Source organism: Nilaparvata lugens, chromosome 3, assembly GCF_014356525.2.
Source record: "Nilaparvata lugens isolate BPH chromosome 3, ASM1435652v1, whole genome shotgun sequence".
NCBI classification, from domain to species: Eukaryota; Metazoa; Arthropoda; class Insecta; order Hemiptera; family Delphacidae; genus Nilaparvata; species Nilaparvata lugens.
Genome location: NC_052506.1, coordinates 28,161,509 through 28,175,956, shown reverse-complemented (window position 1 = coordinate 28,175,956; position 14,448 = coordinate 28,161,509). Strand labels below are relative to the sequence as shown.

Genomic DNA, 14,448 nt, shown 5'->3' with positions numbered 1-14,448 from the left:
CGCGCCGATAGTGGTGTAGTAGTTGCAGATCAAGATAAAAAATCGGTAAATAGAAAAACTAAAAACAGCAAACAAAAAATTGTTAATATGCTTTTATTTATATTTCCATTCTTGATATTATTAATTTCCATAAGTACCCAGAGAAATCATGATAATAATAATAATAATTTTTCAACTGCTGTGTTTGTTTTCCTATTGGGTGATATGCCACAACTTCAATCGTTCATCTCAATTGTCTTTCATCCATTATTTCAACATTCTTCAATCTTCATACATTCTAGATACATTCAATCCCATGAATTACAGTGTCTATCGAATCTCTATACATGAAAATCAAACTGAAATTCACACTGACATGGAAATCTGAGAGAACTGTATCCCAGTTAATGAAACTAAAAAATAGAATATATCTCCTATAAGACTCAGGAAGTGGAATTATCATTAATCAGTATAATAATCATCAATATAATGAAATTTATTAGCAGTTGCTGACCAAAAACATTCGAGGGAAGACATCTTCTTTACGTGCCTAAATTCAATAATAAATAATTTATTGCGAGAGAGAAAATACAAGCATTCCTACTTCAAATGAAAGAACTGAATGGGTCTTGCAGGCTATATTTACATCGCAGCTCTGAACAAAGAAAATCTACCGAGCTTGACCTAATTATTTTTACTATTACTTACCACAAATTCCCAATATTAATGTTTCTCCCTGTACTACTATACTCACAATCACCCACATTCAATATCCAAAGCCAAGTGGAAAATTCTAAGCATGTTTGGAGAATTCGCCACTTATGACATAATATTAAAAAAATCATTCATACATTATTTGTGAAGACAACTCCAGTGAATTTTGTAGATCAAAATGTGACAACAGTCATCGAGAAACATCGTCTGACTGAGTGGAGTAGCAATATTATTTAGTTTTGGATTATTTTCGAATACAACATGAGTTCTGATGATGCCTGTCTAAAACGACAGGAGACTCCACAATACTCTTAGACAAAATGATGAATGATTTGCCGCAACATCATCAGCGTCACCTCATTCGTGTCGTACGTACTGACATCTCGGATTAACAGTGTTTTGTCATACTCAAAAGACGTCTGCAATGATTTAAGCTATATCTCTATTGAAAACATCAAGTAGAAGTATATTATCATTAGGTTTTCTGATTATGAAACTCAGGGGAAATATTGAAACTTTTTTAGAAAGAAAATTTTCAGTTCTGTATAATATAATTCGAATAGGATAGAATGACTTTTGAATTGTACTGAATATTATTACAATACTTCTTTGTTCTTCATCAAAAACATTTCTCCATAGCGTATATTAATTGAACTTATTCCTCTTCAACAATAGAATAGCTATCAATTGCACATGTAAAGATGCAACTCATAATATTACAGTACCTTTTAATCAAGATCTTGAATTTCATCATTGTAATTTTAATGAGCTTGAGAGATGAGGGGTGGTGGTCACCCCTGACAAAACATTACCAGTTTAGAGGAGTTATTGAATGATCCAGTACTGGGAAAAACAATATTTTACTCGATATTCAGATCTATTTATAGAGACTCATTGTCTTCATCCATGATTATTATCTATCACTGCGGTATGTTCAAAGTCTTATTGTCTTTATACGTGAGCTAATAACTGTCTTGGCACAGTAACTAGAAATCATTCACTATGTGGATCAATGGGCAATGAAGCCATTAATTTTAAGTCAAGATATAACTAGTTGTTCTGTGAACAGTAGACCTCGCGCAGTTATAACGACGTCCCAAACCATGAGCACATCCACACTGATACACTAACTATCTATTTGATCAGATCATGCTTACACAAGATTTAATTATCATATAATGCTTTCCATAATTTAGCGCGAGAAAACCAGAAGACATCTGGACGCCCAGACGAGCTGTTATAAGTTCTTTGCATCCTATCTAATAGTGCATAGAAATTGCATTCAATGAGGCATGCAATGAGGCATGCAATTTATAGTCTACACAGTGTCACGTGGTAATTTGAAACCACCAAATATTTTTAAATGAGCCAATAAAATGTAATAGAACTATAAAATTGGAAAGAAGGTTAGACCTATCTAAAGAGTAAATCAACTCAAATCAAGTATTATTAGCGATTAGGAGTAATAGCATTATCAACAACGATAAGAAAACATGTATTATTGTGATTTAATAATTATGAGAACCCATTGGTAAGATCAAAAAATTATAAAGCGGCATAATTATTATTGGCGGATTACAAAAAAAAAAAGAAAAATAAAATGCATGAACATTGAGGTTAGAGTTACTTGTTTACCTTTTGAAAAGAATTAGTCGATCTTGGATAAATCGATAATTATTAGAACCAATACTGAACGAATCAGCTGATTATTCGATCAACCCATATGACCGGTTGAATCATATAAAATTCACTCATAAAGGATATATATGTATACTAAAGGAAGTCGATGTGTAGAAATACAAATAACTATTATTTCTGTATAAACATTTGTTATAATCTAAAAAAGCATGATAAATCAAGAGTATACAAAACTCATATAAAAACTAAATGTATTATCTATTAAAATCGTATGTTACGATTTATTTATGAATTCAATTTAAGATAAACACTCCATATATTTGTATAAAAACTTCTTTTATTTAATTTTTTCTATTGAAAAGCCGAGGAAGCCCTGATCCCAAGGCAACCAATTGTATTGAGTCTATTAAATTGAAGGCCAATCAGAGAGTAGCTTACAGAATTATTCTAGGAAGAGGCAAGTTTTTCTAAAAACCTCCTTCTTCTGGCTTAAGACCCAACCCGAGAGGATGCACATGGAGTTTAGGGTTTTCTTCTTCCTTTTAAAATTTTTAATGAATATTAAGCCAAACCCTTTTTTAAATGTAATGTAGTTTGTTGAATGTTAATTGTTTGTGAACTCAGTGCTGTCAAGGAGTTCGTAATTGTAAGATTCCCATAAAAATAGCTTTAATTTGAAAGAAACTTATAAAAATCTGGATCACGCGTTAGCCCAGCAGTGACGAAAAGGAGCCTACCTAATTAATTATTGGAAATAATTAATTCAATCCACGAGAACATCCAGAACTTCAGTCAGTGAGTGATAAGTCAAACCAAATGAGCTCATTTTTTCTACGTTCAGTGGGGTAATAATTAATAAAAAAGCGCTATTCCTATAATTTGAATTAAAATTAAGAGTCACCACGTGTTGAACAATATCACATAGTTCACAAGAACATTTTATAAATTATTTATTATGTAGGAAGCTTACTTCCATGCACAGCCCGAATTCATATTAAAAGCCCTGAGATCTCATGTTTGAATATTAATTTATTAAATATTAATTTTGTAATTGAACCAAGTATATCATATCAACTTATAGACCGAACAGGTTTTTATTGGTAGAATTTTGTATTGATTGGAAGTCTAAGTACCAGTATTAAATATAATATATTTATGAATTTGAAACTCATTATTGTGAATATTAGCAAAGCCTGTGATAATTATTCAGATTTTAAAAGAGATTATTTAAGTGAATTACAGATTTATTGAATATTTTATGCATATCTGTTTTATGGGAATATTTTGTGTTTTATGTCAGCATACAAACTTATAGAATTTTTTATTATATCCCAACTCATCTCGTGTATATAGTTTGAGCTGTTTTGGTACCAACAAATATTTAGCAGCACATAAAATCATAGAATCAAATAATATTAACTTTATTCAGAGCACTCAATATTTATCATCCTTTGATGATATTCAGTTTATCAGCCAGAACAAGTATATTAAGAAATTATATTAATAAGGTTCCAGTTATATCATATAAGGATCCAGAGAGCTTCAAGAACTGGCGTTGTAAGTTCTAAGGAATTTTGAAAGGGTATATTGGTGAATACTTGTATTCACGACGAGCGTTTTAAGAATCAACTAGAAACAACTATAGTTGATCCTGATTATTCTCTAGTGGTACATGGTTACTGATAATCAGTCATCAAATATTCTTTTAATTTCCTTACTGGTATTCTTCAAGAACTTCATAGAAGCAGCGGTAAGAATTACCAATTACCGATCACTGAATCTTATGGTGATTATTTGTATTTACAAAATTCATGTTTCTGCCACTGAGCTAGAGCTGAGGTTTGAACCCAGTAATTTTGCGAGCCGGAAGCCTTAATTTTTTGGAATTTATTCGCAAAAGAGGGAATTTAGAGAATGCTCTTATAAATACCAGAAACATCGTATTATCTGTGAAGGAATTGCAATCCCAACTTCTCACAATAGCTTCATAACGTGGGACTCTATCATAAGAGATAACCCCCCCAGGAGCACAACTTCACACAATGGCACCCAACCAGTGGAGCATGAGAAGAGCTTACCTACTCATCTTACTATCAATGATTAATGAAATTATTGATAAAACTGAAAGCTGCAAGAAACATAATCTGAAGTGTTTCGACAAGATATATCTGATGATCTATTGTAAGTTCTGGCTAAAATAATTGAGTTGCTCTTCAAATTAAAATTTTTCAAGCTGCATAAATACAGACAAACTGTATCACACGAGTTTGATAACATAATTCTCATAATAAGAAAATTGGATGGAAATTTCCATAAAAGTCTATAGTAAAATTTTGATTTTGATCTTTGAATCTAGACATTGTATGCTGACCAGGGTTATAGGTTATTTGAGGCATTATAATACTATCGTTATTCAGGAGGATAAGACCCTAATTAAAATTTTAAGAACTATATTAGTGTAATTTGTAAGCCATATCTGTCTATGTTGATAAGCGTACCTGTAGCACTCGAAGGTCTTTTTGTAATATATGTACATGACACTTGAAACTTCAACACAACACAATTTTATCCAGACTAGGCACTATCACTGAATCCATTTTAATATTCTTCAGTCGATTATACTACCAATTTCATGACGAAAGATTTCATAAACGAATTCAAACTTATACTCGACCAAGCCTTAGAAGAAATGACTAAAAAAATACAAGAAGCATACACCGTAAGGCCCGGAGACAGAAACGCCCGAGGCAGACACCGGACGACCGACTGCATGACCGACTACAGGAGAAAAGAGGCATGCACCGCAAGGCCCGGAGGCGGAAAGTCAGGCGGAAGAAAAAGAAGTACCGCGCGCGACGATACAGCCGCATGCACGTTTCAAACGCCCGAGGAGGATTCCGGACCAAAACCAGGATGGAGGACCGGAGATCGACAGCATGCATCCGCGGCACATTCGCTTTAAAGCAGAAGATCGGCGATGTGACCGGAAGAATGGGCTAAAGAATGTGATAAAAACGAACCTAAAATGGATAAAAATGGAGCTGCTTACGAAACAAATATGGAAACATGCATGGATGATAACAATAAATTAGATTACTTGTGGGAACTAATGAAGACTGGAAAGTGTTTAAGAAGAGTGAGAGAAATAAGGAGTTATATTAATAAAATGAAAGTACCTGACTATATATGTTGAGAGATTATATTGTTAAAGAAATGATAAATGTTCTGATATATTGTATACTATTTGTTATGACTGTGATATGGATAAAAGACTGTGTTGTGGATAGGATGAAAAATTGTATTATTATTACTAAATGAAACTACTATTGATGAGTGGAAAGGTTATGTTGTGAGAAACACGGTAAATGCATTGATTTATTTTGTGAGTATTATTATATTTATGGCTGCGATATCAATTAAGGAAAATATCATTAAAGTACTGATGAATGAGGGCGTGTCTTATGTTGAGAGAATCAGTTCTAAAATTTTCAAAGCTAATCTGAAACTCAGAACGATTCAAAATACACCAAGTAATACTCTAGGCTAGCCAGGATAAGAGAGCTGATGGAGAACCGGTCGTCAAAACCGCCAGATTATTTACAGAATCAAAGCCCATGCCTCTAATCTCAAGCCGTATTATCGAGACAATAAGCGATAAGAATATAAACAATAATATTTGGATCATGGACCTACCTGTCAACAAATACGTACCAAACAAACACCAGACAACACACTTATTTCGCAGACGAGTATTCATTTCGACCAGTATACCTGAAAATAAAGAAAGAACAAATTTAGAAACCATTTTTAACACCATTCTTACTAATGAAACAGGTGAATAAATAACTTCTAATTTAAAAACCAGCTTACCGTTGTATATCTTAAAGAGGCATCAAAATGGCGACAGGTGAATAAAGAGAAACCACTCAAAACCAAGGATCAGCTGTTCACTACGAGGACCAGAATGATCAGTGCCTATTAAATCATCTAAGTTGATACCCCGAAAAGAGAAGATCAAGTGTCATATAAATGTGAATTGCATGTAGAGATATTATAAAAATATTATATTATTATTATTTATGTATAAACTAATTAAGAAAATCACTAAAATTATCCGCCAAATGATCAAACCGCATAGTTACCACCAAAAGCATTAATCCCAAGTCTCAATGTATTAGAGGAATAAGAAGTTCTTGTTGATAAAACCTACCAAAGATTATCCTTAAAAATATCCATTATATGAAAACAAAGCCCAATTTCTGCAAGAGAATGAAATGAAAATGTACAAATCACTGTTCTATGTTGAGGGAGAAAATATGTTATATTCTGCAAGTCGGAGAATTATCAGTTTGTTAGGTTGGCAATGATTTTGCACCAACATTCAAATGTGCTTCTGGCCTGAGGGCAGAGCGTGGATTAGAAAAAAGATTTATATGTATGGAGGAGGAGATAGTTTATATTGTGTATTGTGTGTAGAAGGAGATTGGCCGATGTAAGGCGATGTATTTGAATTGAATTTTTATTGTTGTATATGTTGTTGAATTGTTAGGAGGTAAGATTCTCAGTAGAGTTATTAGCAGACTTTGTAACATGTATGATTTCTGATCCAAAACCAACTGGATCATAAAATTTATATTATATCTCGAATTGTCGTTTTAAATCAGAAATCAGAGGGCGTTTTGTGTCACGTGGTAATTTGAAACCACCAAATATTTTTAAATGAGCCAATAAAATGTAATAGAACTATAAAATTGGAAAGAAGGTTAGACCTATCTAAAGAGTAAATCAACTCAAATCAAGTATTATTAGCGATTAGGAGTAATAGCATTATCAACAACGATAAGAAAACATGTATTATTGTGATTTAATAATTATGAGAACCCATTGGTAAGATCAAAAAATTATAAAGCGGCATAATATTATTGGCGGATTACAAAAAAAAAAAAGAAAAATAAAATGCATGAACATTGAGGTTAGAGTTACTTGTTTACCTTTTGAAAAGAATTAGTCGATCTTGGATAAATCGATAATTATAGAACCAATACTGAACGAATCAGCTGATTATTCGATCAACCCATATGACCGGTTGAATCATATAAAATTCACTCATAAAGGATATATTATGTATACTAAAGGAAGTCGATGTGTAGAAATACAAATAACTATTATTTCTGTATAAATATTTTTATAATCTAAAAAAGCATGATAAATCAAGAGTATACAAAACTCATATAAAAACTAAATGTATTATCTATTAAAATCGTATGTTACGATTTATTTATGAATTCAATTTAAGATAAACACTCCATATATTTGTATAAAAACTTCTTTATTTAATTTTTTCTATTGAAAAGCGAGGAAGCCCTGATTCCCAAGGCAACCAATTGTATTGAGTCTATTAAATTGAAGGCCAATCAGAGAGTAGCTTACAGAATTATTCTAGGAAGAGGCAAGTTTTTCTAAAAACCTCCTTCTTCTGGCTTAAGACCCCAACCCGAGAGGATGCACATGGAGTTTAGGGTTTTTTCTTCTTCCTTTTAAAAATTTTTTTAATGAATTATTAAGCCAAACCCTTTTTTAAATGTAATGTATGTTTGTTGAATGTTAATTGTTTGTGAACTCAGTGCTGTCAAGGAGTTCGTAATTGTAAAGATTCCCATAAAAATAGCTTTAATTTGAAAGAAACTTATAAAAATCTGGATCACGCGTTAGCCCAGCAGTGACGAAAAGGAGCCTACCTAATTAATTATTGGAAATAATTAATTCAATCCACGAGAACATCCAGAACTTCAGTCAGTGAGTGATAAGTCAAACCAAATGAGCTCATTTTTTCTACGTCAGTGGGGTAATAATTAATAAAAAAGCGCTATTCCTATTAATTGAATTAAAATAAGAGTCACCACGTGTTGAACAATATCACATAGTTCACAAGAACATTTTATAAATTTATTTATTATATGTAGGAAGCTTACTTCCATGCACAGCCCGAATTCATATTAAAAGCCCTGAGATCTCATGTTTGAATATTAATTTATTAAATATTAATTTTGTAATTGAACAAGTATATCATATCAAACTTATAGACCGAACAGGTTTTTATGTAGAATTTTGATTGATTGGAAGTCTAAGTACCAGTATTAAATATAATATATTATGAATTTGAAACTCATTATTGTGAATATTAGCAAAGCCTGTGATAATTATTCAGATTTTAAAAGTAGATTATTTAAGTGAATTACAGATTTATGAATATTTATGCATATCTGTTTTATGGAATATATTTTGTGTTTTATGTCAGCATACAAATTATAGATTTTTTATTATATCCCAACTCATCTCGTGTTATATAGTTTGAGCTGTTTTGGTACCAACAAATATTTAGCAGCACATAAAATCATAGAATCAAATAATATTAACTTATTCAGAGCACTCAATATTTATCATCCTTTGATGATATTCATTTTATCAGCCAGAACAAGTATATTAAGAAATTATATTAATAAGGTTCCAGTTATATCATATAAGGATCCAGAGAGCTTCAAGAACTGGCGTTGTAAGTTTAAGGAATTTTGAAAGGGTATATTGGTGAATACTTGTATTCACGACGAGCGTTTTAAGAATCAACTAGAAACAACTATAGTTGATCTGATTATTCTCTAGTGGTACATGGTTACTGATAATCAGTCATCAAATATTCTTTTAATTTCCTTACTGGTATTCTTCAAGAACTTCATAGAAGCAGCGGTAAGAATTACCAATTACCGATCACTGACCTTATGGTGATTATTTGTATTTATAAAATTCATGTTTCTACCACTGAGCTAGAGCTGAGTTTGAACCCAGTAATTTTGCGAGCCGGAAGGCCTTAATTTTTTGTGAATTTATTCGCAAAAGAGGGAATTTAGAGACTGCTCTTATAAATACCAGAAACATCGTATTATCTGTGAAGGAATTGCAATCCACAACTTCTCACAATAGCTTCATAACGTGGGACTCTATCATAAGAGATAACCCCCCCAGGAGCACAACTTCACAACAGTTGTTAATTTTTTACCAAGTTACATTGAGATATTGAATTGCATGAGTCATGGCATGCAATTTTAGTCAACTCGACGCTGATTATGATGAATAATTCTATAGTCTGATTTTTACGGTAATATTGGCGTACGAAGGAGGCTCCTTTTTCCTTTTATATTATCCTTGAAATACAAAATTTCTAGAAACGTATATACGTCGACGCGCAATTTAAAATGAACATAGCTGTCAAATTTCATGAAAATCTATTACCGCGTTTCGCCGTAAATGCGCAACATAAAAACATATATAAACATTTGAACATTTAAACATTAAGAGAAATGCTAAACCGTCGACTTGAATCTTAGACCTCACTTCGCTCGGTCAATAATCTGATGAACTTGGAATACAGTCAGCAACCTCAGCAACCTCAGCTGAAGTCTAGCTGCTAGACTACAATTACACTAAAATAATCTCTGTGAGTTTGACATTTTCAATACAATAATTTACACTCAATAGGAATCTATCAAGAAATTCTCCCAGATGAACACATTTTTGAAAATCAACTGATCAGTTCTCGAAAAATATGTGGACACATAAACATCGAACGGAAGACGTCGAAGTTAGACGTTTCTCATATAAAAAATCTGGTGTGGCGCACTCACACAACTTTCCTTGCCGTTATGAAAATTGATCACCTGACGCTAGTGTTCACGCGCATCTCAAGTCTACTATTCTAAGATCTGAGCCAGCTGGTGACAGGAAAATAGCGCTGCTATTATATATACGTAGTCTACTATCTCTTTATTATAGTGAATGATTTAATAGAATCAACAGTTGCCAACAGTTTGCAATTGGATAATCTTGTTTTTTTCTAATTTTCTTGTTTTTTTGCTCATTTTCAATTTTAGGTGGAAACGTTACTGGGCATTAATTGCAGATATTTTTAGGCTCAATCTTTTCCACTTGCAATTTTTTGTTTAAATTGTATCTGAAGTCTGATAATGGGAATCTAAAATCAAACTTTGCATATATGGGGTGTTGTTCCTGAAATTTTTACAGATATGATACTTGTGGCAGTTGATAGAGCTTATCAATGACTTTTAAAGATATGAATTTGATCAAAATCGTTGGAGCCGTTTTCGAGAAAATCGCGAAAAACCCTGTTTTTGACAACATTTTCGCCATTTTAGTCGCCATCTTGAATTGCATTTGATCGAAATTGTTCGTGTCGGATCCTTATAGTGTAAGGACCTTACGTTCCAATACACACACATTCAGATGACATTCAGATGAATGTATAGAATACAATGATTCCGCTTTTATTGACTGTACTGTTAGTAATCGATTAGTAGTTTTCAAGTTTTGTTCACTTGAAGATCATGAACAGTGTTGGCAATTTTTTTTAAAAAAAGATAGTAAATTGAAATAGACAAAACACACTTGGTACTGAAAGACGCAAAATCATTGAGTTCACGGCTCTAAACAATAAGCTCTCGATTAGCCCAAAGCCCTTGGAATAACATCAAACAGTTAGGAAATCATGATTTTGCACAATTTTACATATACATAATTATATATAATAAGAGGTGCTGTTGATAATTTTGGGACAAATGATCCAACATGAACATTTACTAGCATATTACCATACTGCATGTATTTATCACAGCTCAAACGTTCTGTTCCCGTTGCAATCCATTAGTGCAAAAGTCCTCGGCTCAGTAGTGTTGGTCATCATCTAACCTGTTCATTTGCAACAGCGTTTTTCTCGCTTAGATTAATCACTTCAGTATTTCCTTGATAGCCATGTGATTATCGCATATCTAGACAGTTTATACTCTAATGCAGGCACTTTACCGAACTGACTGCGTCACATGGGTAACGACACAAGTGAAACTGTTACTCCAGCTTCAAAATCGCACTTCGTACTGAACGCTAGAAGAGAATATATTATATTTTATGATATTTTCTAAAATACGCTAAATTGTACATCTTAATAATTAACAATCAACAAATACCCTAGGGCTTCGTTTCAGCAGGGGCACAGAAATTCAGACGAAATATTCCACCCTGTGTAACTTGGTAACTTAGCATTTTCGGACCTAAGCTAATTGGAGCTTTGTTTCTTCTTTTGATGTGAGGAATCACGCCCTGACTAATGGGCACCTTTTTTCAGAACACTCTGTATATGTCTAAATTTTAAATTATAACTGAACTATCAGCTCATGCAATAATTTTCATGCCTCACTTATGGGGCTTATTGGGCAAGTATTCTTTGAGACATTAAGTTCTTTGAATGGAATCATGATTTCATCTACAGATTTACACTCCTATACTTCAATTTTTGAAATATTTGTCTCGAAGTTATCATAATGTAGTTTCATTTTATGGAGCTTGTCATGGTTGATATCAGTTACTGGGAGACAATAATTATTGTCTCAGTTTTAAAACTTTGATTTCACACTACAAACTACAAAGACCGAATTACAGAACTTCGGGAGCTAAGTGCTTTCGTGAATTGAATGTGTAGAACTAAATAAAATCTATTAATTGATACTTGAAGAAAGCAATGCACAGTCAGCTAGTTACTATAACAATGGGGTTATATACTGCTACTAGATATTTAACTCTCCACCCCTAGACTGAAGCTGTCCTCAGCAATCAGAATTTTGGGTTTGGAGGCAAGGCCCAAGAACAAATGTTGGGGCTTGCGAAGTTGCTGCTACATTAACATTTTTTCTACAATAATTATTTCGTAATGGAGTTAAATATCCAATGAATTTATACAATTTAAACATAATAAATATACTAACAATAACACTAAAACATATCATAGTAGTAGCCCATTGATTCTATACACCAATCACAGAGCAGCATTTTAATTAGGGGGCGGAGCTACTCCCCCATTCCTTTTGAAAAGTAGTCAATTTTGATAATACCCCTGACAGGCAACTATTACACTGAAATATTTTGCATCCTTCAATTTTTCTGAAATTTTCTTCAAAAGTTCGTAGCATGTAATGTTCTCAAAGTATAGCTTATTGAGTTGTTGTGGAGCTAGACATAGTCTGATTTTGCCATCTGGCTTTCTAGCACACACTATTGGGTTGACCCAGACTGTGGGTTCATAATCTTCTGTAATTACTCCTAAACTTACCAACCTATCTAGCTCTAACTTCACAAACTCTTTTAAATGCATAGTAATTCGTCTATTAATACACACTGATGTGTATACATGTACAGGTGGTACATCAGGGTTGGTTCTAAGTTTATAAGGTTCAACCTTAATGCAGCCTAACCCTTCAAACAAATGATCATATTTTGTCAAGTCCTGATTACTGATAACTGGAACTTTCTTAAGCAAATTCAAAATGTTTATCTCTTTGAGACCTAGTACTGCTGGAGCTGACTCATTAACCCTGGTAGACTATATTTATACTGTGTCATCGGTAGACATGCGTAAAATTTACTCACACAGTGGTATTTTGGGGTAAATATAAAATAATATGAAAAACTGTTTGAAAATGTATTAGTTATTATTATTATTATTATTGACATCTGCAAACATTCTCAAAATATATTTAATGAAAAATTGAACTGGAAAAAGCTGAAAAATTACTTGTTATAATATTTGAAAAAGCTGAAATATTGTTGAATGTAGCATGGGTAGAAATTCATAACTGTTAGAATCTTTTAATTTTTTTGAGGCACACAGTCACTGCACAGTTTAATCTGATGCTCCCCACATACTGGAACACTGCATAATAAACAATTTGTTGTAGTGAATCGCCTTTTGGTATAACTGCACTTGCTGCAATATTTCCTCTTCCCTTTTTGTTGTTGTTGCTCAACATTCCCCTTTCCTTCCTCAATATCAAGAACTGATGCTAGTGGCATCTTCAATTTCCTTGTGATTGTTCTAGACTGTACTCTGATACTCTGCCACTCCTGACAAAGCTGCTTGTGTAATGTAAGCATGAAATATGTCCTGTTCAAATATTCAAATTCAAATAATCTTTATTCCTTCTTTACAACATTATAGTACACGGAATTCCCCCACAAAGACCAATCGTCTGCGTGTGGAGGAGAGTTCCATGGACAACACATTTGCAATCACAAAATATTTTTTATAATAATTACAAAGTAAATGAATATTTTTTAAAAAAATAAGTAAAATAAAGAAAGATAACTTATTCATAATGAGAGAGGATGGCTCTGAGACCGTGTCACGCTGGGTTACAAATAAGAGAAAGGACTAATTTATCATTAAAAAGAAAAAGAAGGAAAAATAACATTTATGTCGTGTCAAGAACAATCACTTAATGATTTCAAGGAATTTTATCTCTACAAGGGTTGTTGGCGGGTGTACCGAGAGCAGAGAAGGGCTTCAGCTGCCTCCCAGCCAATGCTATATAGCCACCTGTCGACACCCCTTCTATACACGGCCAAACAGCACACCTCAGCCTCTCTGATCTCATTTGGAATGTTTCTATATAAAATGTGTGCTAAGTAATATGAATTTGATAGTTCTGACCCATGTGTCAATTGAGGAATTTCATAATTATAGTTGGACCTATGGCGAGTTTCATAACGGGAATTTAAATTTGTTTCGCCAATGATCTGAGTTTTGTATTTTTTTATGTGAATTAAAAGTGATTTGATAAAAAGTTGTCTGATATTTAAAACCGGAAATTCTGAAAAAAGCAAGGTAGTCGGGTATCTGTGATTTCTTTTCAGTATTTTTTTTTATTATTGTTCTTTGTGTAACGGCTAGGGGTTCAATGACAGTAGAGGAAACACCACCCCAAGCCAGGATGCCATACTGGATCAGCGACTGAGCATATGCAAAGTACACCATTCTGCACTGGTCTATGCTCATTACTTGGCTGATCTCAGAAAAAGCAAATAATAATTTTCTGAGTCTGCTCTTTACACACTGAATATGCTGCACCCAACTCAACTTGTTATCTATTATAACACCTAAGTATTTGTAGTAATCAACTCGTTCAAGGGAATGACAGTCACAGTCCTGACTCCTTGCATTTCCGCATGAGTGCATCTTCAATATGAGTTGGCCTGGATCAGTTTGGTTTCTTGTTACTA

At 33.0% G+C, this 14,448-nt stretch overlaps 1 protein-coding gene across 6 annotated transcripts in view; it reads left to right on the top strand.

Moving 5' to 3' along the window:
- Nucleotides 1-14,448, top strand: part of LOC111055451 (potassium voltage-gated channel subfamily KQT member 1) — a 119,108-nt gene that overhangs the window by 57,096 nt on the left and 47,564 nt on the right. The gene's annotated exons all lie outside the window — the stretch shown is intronic.